The sequence below is a fragment of the Heptranchias perlo genome, unplaced genomic scaffold (assembly GCF_035084215.1).
Source record: "Heptranchias perlo isolate sHepPer1 unplaced genomic scaffold, sHepPer1.hap1 HAP1_SCAFFOLD_70, whole genome shotgun sequence".
Taxonomy (NCBI): domain Eukaryota; kingdom Metazoa; phylum Chordata; class Chondrichthyes; order Hexanchiformes; family Hexanchidae; genus Heptranchias; species Heptranchias perlo.
This window is the reverse complement of record NW_027139729.1, coordinates 3,197,283-3,213,590: the sequence shown is the minus strand read 5'-3', so window position 1 is coordinate 3,213,590 and position 16,308 is coordinate 3,197,283. Positions and strand designations below refer to the sequence as shown.

At 44.7% G+C, this 16,308-nt stretch overlaps 1 protein-coding gene across 1 annotated transcript in view; it reads left to right on the top strand.

The window, feature by feature from the left end:
- LOC137318380 (zinc finger protein 850-like) overlaps positions 1-16,308 on the top strand; it is a 183,829-nt gene that overhangs the window by 37,515 nt on the left and 130,006 nt on the right. The gene's annotated exons all lie outside the window — the stretch shown is intronic.

The window sequence follows — 16,308 nt, the reverse complement described above, 5'->3', positions numbered from 1 at the left end:
ACTGGTCAGTTTCTCGCTCTCTCTCTCTTGTTCAGTATATGAAGGCGGGATACTGTTCCTGAGCGTGAAACGGACATACTGATAGGAAGCGTAAGGCTGACAATATGCCTGTCTCTCTCTGTCTCTTTCTCTCTAGCGTTGAACTTGAAGATGGAATACAATTAACTGAGCGTGAAACAGACACACTGGTGGGAAGTTTGAGACTGATATTGTGTCTGTCTGTCTGTGTGTCTCTGTATGTCTGTCTGTCTTTCTCTCTCTCTAGTGCTGTACATGAAGACGGGATACTGTTACTGACCGTTATATGGACAGACTGATAGAAAGGGAAAGACTGATTCTGTGTCTGTGAACAGACCTCCGGTGTTGTTGGTGAGACGGTCACTGTCGTTTTATTATTTATAAACCGGATTGACGGTGCATTTAGCAGTCTCCAGTCCAGGAAGGAAAGGTGGAGTGAAACAGCCTGTTATTGTTTAGCTGGACTGCCTGTTAGTGTTGAATTTATTCAGTAACCAGCCGTCTCTGGGTGTTGAGATTGGGATTCATATGACACCTGTTACTATTGTCTGTCAGTCAGTTTAGGAGGAGAGAGAAACACAGAGAGACTGGAGGAGCCCAAAGCGGATAATTTTTATTTTTAACTGAACCAAATATATTTCTGTGTGCGAACAATATAATCCTGTAAAACCAGATATGGATCATCACATCCACAGCTGTGATTGGCTCCTGCCCCTGAATCTGGGGACCAGACACTGTGAGGAGCGCCGGCCTCAGAGTGTTTAACAGTTACTGAGCTGGGAAACTACAACGAACCCCCGAGAATCTGCAGCACAGGCCGAGCGGGGAGGAAAGCCTGTCCCGGGAATTGTCAATCTGGCGAACAGTTTGTCCTGTGAATGTGAAGATGTGAACATTGTTTCAGAGAGAGTGTGTTAAAGGGGCGGGCGGGTTAGATTAATTTCACTGTGTTTGTTTGGCCGGTCTCATCGCCGCATTTCCGAGATCGTTTTGAGTATAATTTTTAAAAATCCCTGTCAAAGGATCGCCCTCCTCCCCTGCCGAGTTCCGAAGTGGAAATTTAAGGTAAAGTTTTAAATCAATTCAAGATTTCAGCCGAAAAACGGAGATCATGTCAGCGATCGGGTGAGAGAGCGCGATCAGTGCATCGATGAAACGGGTTTAAATCGAAACTGGTGCTTTTAATTCCGGTGAAAGTTTTTCGACAGCAAACATACCGGTGTTAGAAATAGGAAGGGGCCAGTCTGGGACTCTGGAGTGCCCGATTTGAATTGGAATCGGGGAGTTTAAGAGGAGAGAGAAACACAGAGAGGCTGGAGGGGCCTGGAGCTGACAGCAGGATGTCTCCGCCCCGTCCGCTCTGTGCCTTTAAGTTGCTCTGTGCCGCCGCCTCTCGTTTCATTTCTGACCCAGCTCTGACTGTCAGAGAGATTTTCGACAGAGTCCCGGACATGACAGACACTGCAGCCGCCGAAACGGCTCCTCCTGCCGCCGCCGCCGCTCAAACCAAGGCTCCGAAGAAGAAGAAGGCGGTTCCCAGACCCAAGACCACCGGTCCCCCGTTGGGCGAACAGATCCTCAAGATTGTGGCGGAGTGCAAGGATCGCAAGGGGATATCCCTGGCCGCGATAAAGAAGGTTCTGGCTACCAAAGGCCTGGATGTGGAGAAGCTCCGGTCCCAGATCAAATTAAGTATCAAGAGAAATGTGGAAAAAGGCTCCCTGGTGCAGATCAAGGGCACGGGCGCCTCGGGCTCCTTCAGAGTCGCTAAGAAGGAAACCCAGGCAAAAGTGGTGAAGAAGGTGAAGAAACAAGTGACCAAGAAATCTCCCGGAAAGAAACCAGCGGCCAAAAAAACAGCGGTCAAGAAATCTGCCGCCAAGAAACCAGCGGCGAAGAAATCGACCACGAAAAAGGCGGCGAAATCACCAATTAAGAAGAAAGCGGCGGCTAAGAAGCCCAAGACCCCCAAGACAGTGAAGGCGAAGGCGAAGAAGGTGGAAAAACCGAGGGCCAAGCCCAAGCCGAAGTCAGCAAAGCCCAAGAAAGCAGCGGGCAAAAAGATGTAAAAAATCAAGTTCAACTTTTGACCATCTGAACCCAACGGCTCTTCTCAGAGCCACCCACGTCTCTCAGAAAAGAGCTGATCCCGGAATCAGATGATTCCTGTCCCGGGGCCGGGCTCAGATAGAAATCATTTCAAATAAACCCAGGGTCCTGGTGACTCGCTGATATTCGCTATCCCCGCCCGACCCCCACTGTCTGAAATAAAATAGAGAGAATGGGATGTCCGGGCCGGGTCTCACTGGAACTGGCGAGTGTTCGGCTCCAGTCCCAGTTCATTTTTTCTCACAGATTCAGGGCGAGAGTCCGTGACAGGGTAAAACTGGTGGAGATCCGCCGCTATCACAATTCAAACCCCAACACATGAGATTCTCCAAATCAGCTGGAATGAAGTGTTTGTAAACTGCTGAACCCGTCTGGGAGGGGATGTGTGGGGAGATCGAATCGGGTCTGGGACTGAAATGGAAGGAGGCGGGTTGACTTGTTGTAGAAGGGACTGTATTTAGGCAGGAATATTACTGACTGTTAATTGTAACGGGGTTTATTTAAAAGCTCCGGGTTTCTGTGAATCCTTGAATATGAAGCCCGAGTCTGTCAGGGTTTGTGCGGAGCGCTGTGTTTCGGTTCTATTATCTATAAACGGTTTGAAATTGGCGGGTGGAGAAAGCTGGAGGTGGAGCTGGAAGATCAGAGGCCGCTCTCCGCATTGTCCGTCACTCTGACTCTCTCCTCCCCTCCCTGTTTAATATCTCACTCTGTCTCCTCCCCTCCCTGTCTCACCCTATTTCTTTCTCAGTCAGGTCGGTGCAGGCTGCATAAAAACGGAACCAGCATAAGTTCGCTATTCATTCAGCAGTGATTTTAGTGAAGAATCATCATGTCTGGCAGAGGTAAAGGAGGCAAAGGACTGGGTAAAGGCGGAGCAAAGCGGCACCGTAAAGTGCTTCGTGATAACATCCAGGGGATCACCAAACCAGCCATCCGCCGCCTGGCTCGCCGTGGCGGTGTCAAGCGGATCTCGGGTCTGATCTACGAGGAAACCCGCGGGGTGCTGAAGGTTTTCCTGGAGAATGTGATCAGGGACGCGGTCACCTACACTGAACACGCCAAGCGCAAGACGGTCACTGCCATGGATGTGGTGTACGCTCTGAAACGGCAGGGCCGCACTCTCTATGGATTCGGCGGCTGAACAACTCGACCCTTTCTGACCAAACACAAAACAAAGGCTCTTCTAAGAGCCACCCACCGCCTCACAGAGAGAGCACTGACCTGGGAACGGGAGAGGAAAGATCTCGGGATGGGGAATCAGTTTCCGATATTTAATTATTATGGGGAGATTCCCCAACACTCGGTACAGGGAGATCAGAAACAACGGCCGGGGTTCTCGGCCATCCCGAGAGAAGCAGCGGAATTCCCGGTTTCACGGTATAAATGAACAGGCGGTGATACAGACTCTTTCCCCAGACATTACATTCTCCGCTCAGAGTAAAATCCCTCCTCACTCCCTCTCCCGCTGTGTCCTCTCTGCTCGGTCTTTATTTCCTGCCCTCATTCAATTATCAGTTCGATGTGAAGTTTCTGTGTGAGGAGCGATTCACCGGGCCGGAACTGGCGGGATTTTTGAAATTGAAGCTGGACTTTGTCCCGTTCCGGAAAGCAATGACCGGGGCTTTATTCCCGCCCGTTTACAGACAGATCAGAGAATGAACCGGAATGTGAAACAGCCTGAGATTTGAGCTGACGAGTCGGAAATAATGGAGATTATAAAGAGAGAGATTCTTAAATTGCTGGAGGGAAATGAGATTTTCTTGAAACTGTTATTTGATGCTCTGAAATTGGCGGGCTTTTTGAAATTGATGATTAATTTCAGCTCAGCCAATTGGGGCCCAATACCTCCCGCCGTTTCGGTCTGACTGTCAGAGCTCGGTACAAACCTGCCAATCACAGGCCCGGGACGGTCACTCCCTGATAGGGTGTTGGTCGTCAGCAAATCAGAAGCCAGGGGCGGATCCCCTTAGACCCTTTAAAAGGCGGCCCCAGAGCGCACTCGGTATTAACAGTCTCTCTGTATTTCAGGTTGTGTTGAGATCTGTTCAGAAAATGGCCAGGACCAAGCAGACGGCGCGCAAATCGACTGGCGGTAAAGCTCCTCGCAAACAGTTGGCTACCAAAGCGGCCCGGAAGAGCGCTCCAGCCACGGGCGGAGTGAAGAAGCCTCATCGCTACAGACCCGGCACTGTGGCTCTGAGGGAGATCCGCCGCTACCAGAAATCCACCGAGCTGCTGATCCGCAAACTGCCCTTCCAGCGCCTGGTGCGAGAGATCGCTCAGGACTTCAAGACAGACCTGCGCTTCCAGAGCTCGGCCGTCATGGCCCTGCAGGAGGCCAGCGAGGCTTACCTGGTGGGGCTGTTTGAGGACACCAACCTGTGCGCCATCCACGCCAAGCGAGTCACCATCATGCCCAAAGACATCCAGCTGGCCCGCCGCATCCGCGGGGAGCGCGCCTAAACCCGACCCGGCTTCAGCACCAAGTGCAACAAAGGCTCTTTTCAGAGCCACCAAATCGGCGATGGAAAGAGCTGTGATCTCCTTTGTTGAAATGGCAGGGCCGTGAGAAATTTGCTTAAATGGGAAATGTATAAAGTGGAGGGAACTGATGTCAGACTGACAGGGACAGAATAAATACCTCTCACATCCACTTTACTTGCTCTTGGAGCTCACAGTGCTGGTTTTCTTCGGCAGCAGCACGGCCTGGATATTAGGCAGCACCCCGCCCTGAGCAATGGTCACCCGTCCCAGCAGCTTGTTGAGCTCCTCGTCGTTGCGGATGGCCAGCTGCAGGTGTCTGGGGATGATGCGGGTCTTCTTGTTGTCCCGGGCCGCGTTGCCGGCCAGCTCGAGGATTTCAGCCGTCAGATACTCGAGCACAGCAGCCAGATAGACCGGGGCTCCGGCACCCACACGTTCAGCGTAGTTCCCCTTTCGCAGGAGCCTGTGAACACGGCCCACAGGGAACTGCAGTCCGGCCCGGGATGAGCGAGACTTGGCCTTGGCCCGAGCTTTACCGCCGGTTTTTCCTCTTCCAGACATTTCCACAATCTCACAAACACTTTCACAAAGAATGAAGAAATCCTCCCGCACTCGCCCTTCTTATACCTTCTGGAGGAGTACAGTGGGGGCAATTGTGATTGGTGCATCTGTTCTCAATCTCATTGGTTCACCGAACAGCCCAATCAGAGTGCTGTTTTATTCACCAATCAATAGCTGGTATTGAGAAAAGCGCGGAAAATACCGAACTGAACCGTTTTTTTGAAATTTGAAAAGCCCGCCAATATATTTGTAACACAAGAAGCGGATTTAGTAAATAATGTCGCGTAAAGACAAAGATTTAAAAATCTCTCTCCTTTTACTCTGTTATTCCACATTTCCCGTCACAACTTCCAGAGTATTTTACAATCCGGTTAAAATCCGGCTTCATTCACCGTTCGCTTTCAATCGGGCGGGAATAAAGTCCCATTTTGTAACGGGACAGATTCCAGCTCAATCTTTGTAAAAGTAACAAACCACAGATTGTGGATTGATTCCTGTTCACAGGAGCTGCAGCGCGATCGAAACCGGAGCCGAGACTCCTGGTGCAAGAAGTCGAACAGTGACAGAGCCTTTAGACTATTCTGTACTCGGTGTGAAGTCCCTTTCAGGGTTGCTGTTTTACAAAGGATTGCAGTTCTGAAAGTGATATTCCCGAATAATGAAGAAACAAACGTGAAAAGGAGAAAAAAATGACTGAAGTCTAATCCACCGCCTTAAAACGGCTGTGAAGGTGCAGACGCGGGGAAAAGGGCGGAATATGATTGGAAATGAGAGGATTATGGACACGTTTTTGGTTATTGGGACCAAATAAAACAGAGACACACAGATTATAACGGGCAGTGATTATGAGAATCTTCCAGATTTGAAGAGAAATTACAATAGCACATGAGTTATAGAGAGACGTAGATGGAGTAACTCTCCTTCCTCGACTTTCTCCGCTTCTTGCCGCCCTTGGCTGGTGCTTTACTCAAGGTTTTCTTGGCGCCCTTCTTGGGAGCTGCTTTCTTGTCCTCAGGCATTTTCAAACTCAATTTCAGACCCAGAAATGACCCAAATCCGCTCCGAGCTCGGATTAAATAGGCAGCCCCACAGCCCTATGGTAATGAGGGATGGGGGAAGGCAATGATTGTGATTGGGTCATTGGGAGTGATGCAACGTCACCTTTTCCTTTCACTCTCTGATTGGTTTCTTCAGATATCCAATCGGATTCAATACCTGCCACCAATCACAAACACGCTCACACTGCACATTGTCCGGTTTCAGCAATTTGTTCCGAACTGTTGCAGTTCTGCTTCCGGCCAGTAGATGTCCCCAAACCCCAGGTCATTGAAGTTTACAGATGAGAGAGGGACAGAAGATAAACTCATTCTTCACATTATATTGCACGGGTGGGATTTAGAAAAACTGGGAATGCAGACGAGCTGCAAGTACATTTTGTTAGACCAAACATTAGTTATAATGCTGTGTTAAATTCTTGTAATTGATTTTGGGGGTACAGTCAATACCGAGGAAGACTGGGACAAAATAAACTTGCAGAACGGCCGTGTAAATGGCCATTGAATTTCAATATAGAAAGGTGTGAGGTGGGGCATTTCGCTAGGGGGAATAAGGAGGCCACATACTGCTTGGAAAATAAGAGTCTAAATGGGGTAGGGGAGCAATGTAAATCATCCTGAGAAATCAGAGAGAAATACTGCGCAATGTACAGTGAAATATAATGGGGCATATTCACAACTATGGAATGAGTGAAACAAAAACTTTATTATGAATCAAATGTCGTAATTTTTCATCGTCAAAAAGTGCAAAAATACGAGAGTAAACGTTACAGACAGAAACTTCCCTCACATTGCACATTGTCCTGTTTGTGTCACCATGACAGATAATGTGAATTTGTTCCCTCATTACAGTTGTCGCTTACCGCCAGCAGAGGTCAGTCTCTGGTACTGTATATGAGACTGGGATTTATTCTGTATCTGTATCTCTGGTACTGTGTACGAGAGTGGGGTTTATTCTGTGTCTGTCAGTCTCCAGGTACTATGTATAAGTGTTGCGTTTATTCCGTACCTGTCAGTCTCTGGTACTGTCTGTGTGTGTGGGATACATTCTGTATCTGCCATTCTCTGCTACTTCATCTCAGTGTGGGATTTGTTCTGTAATTCAGTCTCTGAGACAATGTGCAAGTCTGGATTCATTCTGTATTCTTATTTCAGTTTACAATATTGCATTGAAACTGTATCTTTAACACTTTAAAGTATATACAGTTCTTCATCGAGCATTTAATTTGTAAATATGGATACACTTTTTGATTTTCTTTAAACAAACGACGTGTGTGAGTTTTGGAGTAGTATTACATCTTAATCTCTGAACTCTATTGTGAACGATAATATACCTTTCAATCTGTTCACAATGAAATTACTGGACTAGTATGTAATGTATAGTTCAGTCTGCAATAATGGGATTAATTCTGTATCTGAGTCTAACACTGTATGAGAATTTTTGGACTGGTATGTAATATGTAGCTCATCCTGCACGAAATGAATTGATACTGTATCTATCAGTCTGATACTGTATTACATTTTTGGACTTGAATGCAATGTATAGCTCAGTCTGCACGAATGGAATTAATACTGAATCTTTCATTGTGATACTGTATGAGATTTTTGGACTGGTGAGTAACATACAGATCAGTCTGTGCTAATGGAATTGATATTGTATCTTTGAGTCTGATAGGGTATGAGATTCTTGGACTGCGATATAATGTGTGGCTCAGTCTGCACTAATTGAATCGATTCTGTATCTTTCAGTCTAATATTGTATGAGATTGTTGGACTGATATATAATGTTGAGCTCAGGCGGTGTGAATAGAATTTAAATTATATCTTCCAGTCTGATCATTTATGATTTTTGGACTCGTATGTAATGTATAGCTCAGTCTGTACCAATGGTATGGATTATGCTTATTTCAGTATAATACTGAGTATTGACCAATATATCTAACATGTCGCTCAGTCTGCACCAATCGAATTTATACTATATCTTTCAATCTGACACTATGAGATCTTTGGACTGGTCTATAAAGTGTAACTCAGCCTGCAGTGATGTGATTGTGACATTCATTCTGTATCTGTAGTCTCCAGTACAGTCTGTGAGGGTGGGATTCATTCTGTATCTGTCAGTCTCTGGTACTGTGTGTGAGTGTGGGATTCGTTCTGTATCTGTCAGTCTCTGTACTGTGTGTGAGTGTGGGATTCATTCTGTATCTGCAGGTCTCTGGTACAGTGTGTGAGTGTGAGATTCATTCTGTATCTGTCAGTCTCTGTACTGAGTGTGAGTGTAGGATTTATTCTGTATCTGCAGGTCTCAGGTACTGTGTGTGAGTGTGTGATTCATTCTGTATCTGCCATTTTCTGCTACATTATCTCAGTGTGGAATTCATTCTGTAATTCAGTCTCTGAAACAATGTGCAAGTCTGAATTCATTCTGTATTCTCATTTCAGTTTACAGTATGGGACTTGAAACTGTATCTTTAATACTTTAAATTATATACAGTTCTTCGTCTCGTGTTTAATTTGTAAATATGGATACACTTCTCGATTTTCTTTAATCAAACATGTGTGAGTTTTGGAGTAGTATTACATCTTTATCATTCACAATAGAGTTCAGAGATTATGTACCTTTCAATCTGTTCACAGTGAAATTATTGGATTGGGATGTAATGTTTAGCTCGGTCTGCAATAATGGGATTAATTCTGTATCTCAATCTAATATTGTATGAGATTTTTGGACTGGTATGTAATATGTAGCTCAGCCTGCACTAAAGGAATTAATACTGTATCTATCAGTCTGATACTGTATTAGATTTTTGGACTGGAATGTGATGTGTAGCTCAGTCTTCAATAATGGAAGTGATACTGAATCTTTCGATCTGATATTCTATGTGATTTTTGGACTGGTGAGTAACATGTAGCTCAGTACGTGTTATGTAATTGATATTGTATCTTTGAGTCTGATGGCGTATGAGATTCTTGGACTGCGATATGATGTGTGGCTCAGTCTGCACTGATGGAATTGATACTGTATCTTTCAGTCTAATACTTTATGGGATTTTCAGTCCGGTATGTAATGTACAGGTCAGGCAGTGCTAATAGAATTGATACTGTATCTTCCAGTCTGATCATTTATGAGGTTTTTGGACTCGTATGTAATTTGTAGCTCAATCTGAACCAATGGTATTGATAATGTTTATTTCAGTGTAATATTCTATGAGTATTTACTAATATATATAATATGTAGCTCAGTCTGCACTAATGGAATTTATACTGCATCTTTCAACCAGACACGAAGATATCTTTGAACTGGTATTTAAAATGTAACTCAGTCTGCAGTAGTGTGATTGTGAGATTCATTCTGTGACTGTGAGTTCCTGATACTCTTTGTGAGTGTGGGATTCAATCTGTATCTGTCAGTCTCTGGTACGATGTGTGAGTGAGGGATTCATTCTGTATCTGTCAGTCTCTGCTACGGTGTGTGAGTGTGGGATTCATTCTGTATCTGCCATTCTCTGCTACATTATCTCAGTGTGGGATTCATTCTGTAATTCAGTATCTGAGACAATGTGCAAGTCTGAATTCATTCTGTATTCTTATTTCAGTTTACAGTAACGGATTTGAAACTGTATCTTTATTAATTTAAATTATATACAGTTCTTTGTCTAGTGTTTAATTTGTAAATATGGATACACTTTTCGATTTTCTTTAATCAAACATGTGTGAGTTTTGGAGTAGTATTACATTTTTATCATTCACAATAGGGTTCAGAGATTATATACCTTTCAATCTGTTCACAGTGAAATTATTGGATTGGTATGTAATGTTTAGCTCAGTCTGCAATAATGGGATTTATTCTGTCTCTCAATCTAATAATGTATGAGATTTTTGGACTGGTATGTAATATGTAGCTCAGCCTGCACGAAAGGAATTAATACTGTATCTATCAGTCTGACGCTGTATTGGATTTTTGGACAGGAATATGATGTGTAGCTCAGTCTTCAATAATGGAAGTGATACTGAATCTTTCGATCTGATATTCTATGAGATTCTTGGACTGCTATATAATGTGTGGCTCAGTCTGCACTGATGGAATTGATACTGTATCTTTCAGACTAATATTGTATGGGATTTCCAGTCTGGTATGTAATGGACAGTTCAGGCAGCGCTAATAGAATTGATACTGTATCTTCAAGTCTGTTCATTTATGAGGTTTTTGGACTGGTATATAATGTGTAGCTCAGTCTGAACCAATGGTATTGATACTGTTTATTTCAGTGTAATACTGAGTATTTGCTGATATATCTAATATATAGCTCAGTCTGCACTAATGGAATTTATAATGTATCTTTCAATCTGACACTATGATATCTTTGAACTGGTATGTAAAATGTAACTCAGTCTGCAGTAGTGTGACTGTGAGATTCATTCTGTATCTGTCAGTCTCTGGTACTGGTTGTGAGTGTTGGATTCATTTTATATCTGTCAGTCCTTGGTACTGTCTGTGAGTGTGGGATGAACTCAGTATCTGTCAGTCCTTGGTACTGTATGTGAGTGTTGGATTCATTCTGTTTCTGTCATCTCTGGTACCATACTTGAGTGTGGGATTCACTCTGTGTCTGGCAACCTCGAGTACTGCATGTGAGCTTGGGATTCTTTCTGCATCTGTCAGTCTCTGCAACGGTATGTGAGTGTGGGATTCATTCTGTGTTTGTGTGTCTCTGTACTGTATCTGAGTGTGAAATTCATTCTGTATCTGTCCACAATTATTCTCTCAGATTACATTATGGTATTCAATACTGTAGCTTTAATATCTTAATGTTAAAGTCGTTTTTCTCATTATTTAATTGGTAAATTTAGGATTTGATGCTGGAGGTTTTAATCAGATAATTTGTGTGATTTTGGACAACTATTAAATCTGTATCTCTGTGAGTAATATTGTGAATGGTAATATATCTTTCAAACTCATATGGTGACATTTTTGAATTGGTATTTAATGTGTAGATCTTTCTGAACTAAAGGAATTGATACTGCATCTTTAAGTTTTATTATAAGATTTTTGGACTCGTGTGTAATGTGTATCTCGATCTGTGCTAATAGAATTGATACTGTATCTGTAAATCTCATACTATCAGTATATTATAAACTGGTTTCTAATTTGTTTCTCAGGTTACACTGTCACAGCATTGCTCAATCTGATAATGTACATGAGTTTTGGACTTGCAATTTGTATTTGAATGGTACACAATGCGAATGGATAAATCGTGTATTAAACTCACGTGAGTGTGTGAGAGAGTTTTGGGCTAGCATACAATCGGAATCTTGGGGTATCTGGGATTTAATTCATGGCTAATGTTGTCCTTTTTTGAAATTGACAATCTGAAAGCATGACTTTGGACTGGGATTTTTGTATCTCCCTGTCAGCGGGACTGAGTGAGGGGGAAATGGAACAGCGTCTGCCGCACCTGCTCTGTTTGACTGTTGGATTGAAAATGTGTCTCTGGAACTTGGGATCAGTGTGGGACTGACTACTTCTGCTGTCTGAGACTGTGGAACTGATGACCTGTCTGTGTCTCTGTGCTCTGTGAGTGATAATGTACTTACTGTGTGTGAGAAGGAGCTGGCTGCACTGTTCCTTTGCCTCGGATGGAGGAAACTTCACATTCATTCTGGCTCCTTCAAGGGTTTGCCTGTAGAAAGTAACATATATCTTGTAACTCAAGAACAGGTGAGGTCGAAAATACAGAAGTGATCAGTTTAATATCTGTGAATAATTATTTTGAATATCCACAAATGAAAACCAGTGATACAAACGGTGTCAGTGTCTGACTCCACTGCAGTACTGCAGCACTCAGCTTCTGCACACCAGGTGTGTTGGGCGATTTTAAAACAATTTAGTGACATCCTCTCCACTGATCCATGAATGGGACTACCCGATGGGGCAGGGACCTTTGTGCAGGTCAGGTTTCTAATCCCCTCTCCCATGGGACAAACCGTTCAAATGAAAGCAAAAACCGCTGTTTAAATTGTGTCCTTCACACTTCTCACCTGATGCCTGCAATCAAAACTGCTTGTCTAACTCCCCACATCCTGACTGTTCACTGTCCATTAACAGGGTGAGACTGGAACTAAACCAGGAACATTCACTACTGGTTTGGGGAGAGAAAGCAGCAATGATTTTAAATAGCAGGTTCTTCCCATTCTGTCTCCCTTACCCTGGACACACCCTGGACACACACAGCCCGAGAATGACCTCTCCCTTCCCCCGCTCACTCCATGTTCCGGGACCAGTTCCTGATCCACTCCGCCTCTTACAAACAGCCCCCGGACTCCCCCTGACCTTCCCCCGGACTCAATGCCGATCTCTGAGCCCATCTGCGGACACGGTCCCGAAGCGATGAGCTGCTGTAACGAGGCTGCTCTTTGCTCCCTTCCCCCGGGGGCCGTGATCTCTCCATTCCCGGCTGTTTTAAACCATCTTCTTCCGCTCACTGAGGGAATGGCGCCCACAGGCCGAGCTGGGGGAGGGGAGCGCGCATGCGCTCTTCTGCTCACCAACAATCAGCGCTGGAGGCGGGGCTGAGTCACGCATGCGCAGATATCTGGTTTAATTCCCAATACAAAAATCGATGGAAACTTTCCCCAATTGGAATTTTTCAGAGTCTGAGCAAAGGAAGTGGGTCTGGGGGAAAGGTCAGAGGGAATGGGGTCCACAGGCAGTGCAGGAACAGGCACCAGAATGGAAAACAGATGGGATTCCACCAGTGCCTAACGCTGGAATCCAGACTGACTTTACAATCTCTAACTATTAAACTAGATGTTTCCATCCCTGCTGTTTCTCTCGGTATCTTTTGATGGAAAAGATCCTTTCAGAGATTAAGTGAGCGGCTGTGAAATGAGCCTGTGGCTTTGATTCATTCTTGGTCTCTGCAGATAAAGCTGACGTGTTATGAAGAAACTTGTGGGGAGGATTTCTCACCAATCCTGGAGAAAAATAGGAGGAAAGAGTGAGTCGGTGTGTTTGTTGGGACCGTGTAGGATTAATATCTGATAGCAACAGTCCTAAATTAATTTAATCAGAGTGAAACTCTCGATTACTGAGAGTAATACCGAACGTCCCTGTGCTGCAAAACAGAATATAGTACAACAGGCAAGAGAGGGTTAAATGTGTCCCATTGTTTTTGTCACCCTCTGAACTGAGGGTGGGATTAATAGTGTGTCTGCCTCTGGTACAATATCAGTGAGAGATGAGATTGCATCTTTTGTCTCTCCAATCTAATCTTTCTGGATAAAACTAAACTTTGCAGCTCAGTCTGCAACTGATACTGTGGCACTGTATCTCTCCGCGGTCTCCCTCACCGTGTCTCTCTCCCTGTCTGTTTCTCTCTCTGATGCTGTATATGAATGTGGGATATTGCTATTGAACGTGATACGAACACACTGATCGGAAGTGTAAGACAGACAGTGTACGTTTGTCTTTCTGTCGTGCTGCACACGAAGGTGGGATACAGTCTGATATAAAACAGAGAGAATGGGATGTCCTGATCGGGCCTCACTGTCACTGGGGATGTGTTCGGCTCCAGTCCCAGTTCATGGTCATTTTCTTTTCATAGATTCAGGGAGACAATAATACTGGTGGAGAAACTCCGCGTCACAACTCAAACCCAACACACGAGATTCTCCAATTCAGCTGGAATAAGGTGTTTGTAAACTGCTGAACCCGTCTGGGAGGGGATGTGTGGGGAGATAGAATCGGGTTTGGGACTGGAATGGAAAGAGACGGGTTGACTTGTTCTCGAAAGGACTGTATTTAGGCAGGAATATTAACGACTGTTAATTGTAACGTGGCTTATTTAAAAGCTCCGGGTTTCTTGGAATCCTTGAATATGAAGCCCGAGTCTGTAAGGGTTTGTGCGGAGCGCTGTGTTTCGGTTCTATTATTGATAAACGGTTTTAAATTGGCGGATGGAGAAAGCTGGTGCTGGAAGATCAGAGGCCGTTCTCTGCTGTCTGTCACTGATTCCTCCGCTCCCTCCCTCTCTGTTCCACCCCCCCCCCCCCCCCATATGTAAACAAAGAGGGTAGGTGGACTGTAAACACGGTTTACTAGTCAACAAGACGGAAGGCGAGTAATGTTTCTGATTTCCTGGGCACCAGGCAATTCACTGTTACTTGTTTCTGTACAACATTACATTTCAGTGATTCCCTGGTGAGATTAATGCGTTCTGTAAATAATCCAACAACATAGAACAGAAACGGAGCGAAGCGCTGAATCCCACAGATGTGGAAAGGTTAGTTGATCAGTTCTGGTGATGCTCTACGAGCCCAGCATGGCAAGTAGTTTAAATAAATACAAGAAATCTGGTGATGTGTGGACTGGGGTCCATAAGTCACCGTTTAAATTACCGGACTGTGGTCGGTGCCCCGACTCCAGTCCCATTAATACCTCATCTCGCCTACAACGAGAATAAAGCAGCTCAAAGCAACACTGGTCGCATGATATCAGCGTCTCCCTCAGACAGTAACCAGCCCTTTCACAGATACAGTGGGGGGCTCTGAAAAGAGCCTTTACATCGAGTTACATCGAAACTACGGCACAGAAACAGGCCGTTCGGCCCAACTGGTCTGTGCCGGCGTTAATGCTCCTCACGAGGCTCCTCCCTCCCTAAGTCATCTAAATCTATCAGAATACCCTTCGATTCCTTTCTCCTCATGTGTATCTCTAGCTTCCCCTTAAATGCACCTGTGCTATTTGTCTGAACTACTGCTTGTGGTAGCGTTTTCCACATTCTAACCACTCTTTGGGCAAAGCAGTTTCTCCTGAATTCCCTTTTGGATTTATTAGCGACTATATTAATATTTATTACCTCGAGTTTTGGACTCCCCACATGTAGAAACATTTTCTCTATGTCTACCCTATGAAACCCTAACGTAAGACCTCTATCAGGTCACCACTCAGTGTTCTCTTTACCAGAGAAAACATCTCCAGTCTGATCAACATTTCCTCATCAGAATATTATCTAATTTCTCTTGCCATGAGATTCATTTTTACACCTTCCCCAATCCCTCTCCGTCCGTTCTATAATATGAAGAACAGAACTGTGCACAATACTCCAAGTTTGGTCTAACCAAGCTCCCATACAAGTTTAAGATAATTTATTTGCTTTTCAATTCTATCTCTCAAGAAGTGATTCCGAGTGTTTGAGTTTCCTTTTTATGACCTTATTGAGCTGCGTCGCTACTTCTTTTAATTTGTATATCTGTACCACTAGATCCATTTGCTCCTCTATCCCGTTTAGACTCTTATAATCCAAACAGTGTGTGACCTCCTTATTCTTCATTCTGTAATTTTATTAATGTCCTCATGCATTTTGATGCATTCTTCCTTTGCATTAACTACATCCCCCAATTTGGTGTCGTCCACAAATTTTGGAATTGTACTTTCGATTCCCGAATCCAAATTGTTAATGTAAATTGTGAAGAACAGTGGTCCCAGCAACTGGAACATCACTTCCCACCTTTTGCCAGTCTGAGTAGCGACCCTTAACCTCTATTCTCAGTTTTCTGTTTTGTTGCCAACTTGCTATCCATTCTGCCACCTGTCCCCTGACTCCACGCGCTCTGAACTTAGCCATGAGTCTAAAATACGGTACCTTATCGAAGGCCTTCGGAAAATCCAAATATATTGCATCTACTGCATTAAACTCGTATTCACTTTCTGTTCCTTCTTCAAAGATTTCAATAAGGTTGGTCCTGTCATTTCGGTTATCAGATTAAGTCGTGGCCACTTTACTTGCTTTTGGAGCTGACAATGCTGGTTTTCTTCGGGAGCATCACGGCCTGGATATCTGGCAACACCCTGAGCGATGGTCACCCGTCCCAGCAGCTTGTTGAGCTCCTCGTCGTTGCGGATGGCCAGCTGCAGGTGTCTGGGGATGATGGGGGTCTTCTTGTTATCCCGGGCCGCGTTGCCGGCCAGCTCGAGGATTTCAGCCGTCAGATACTCGAGCACAGCAGCCAGATAGACCGGGGCTCCGGCACCCACACGTTCAGCGTAGTTCCCCTTTCGCAGGAGCCTGTGAACACG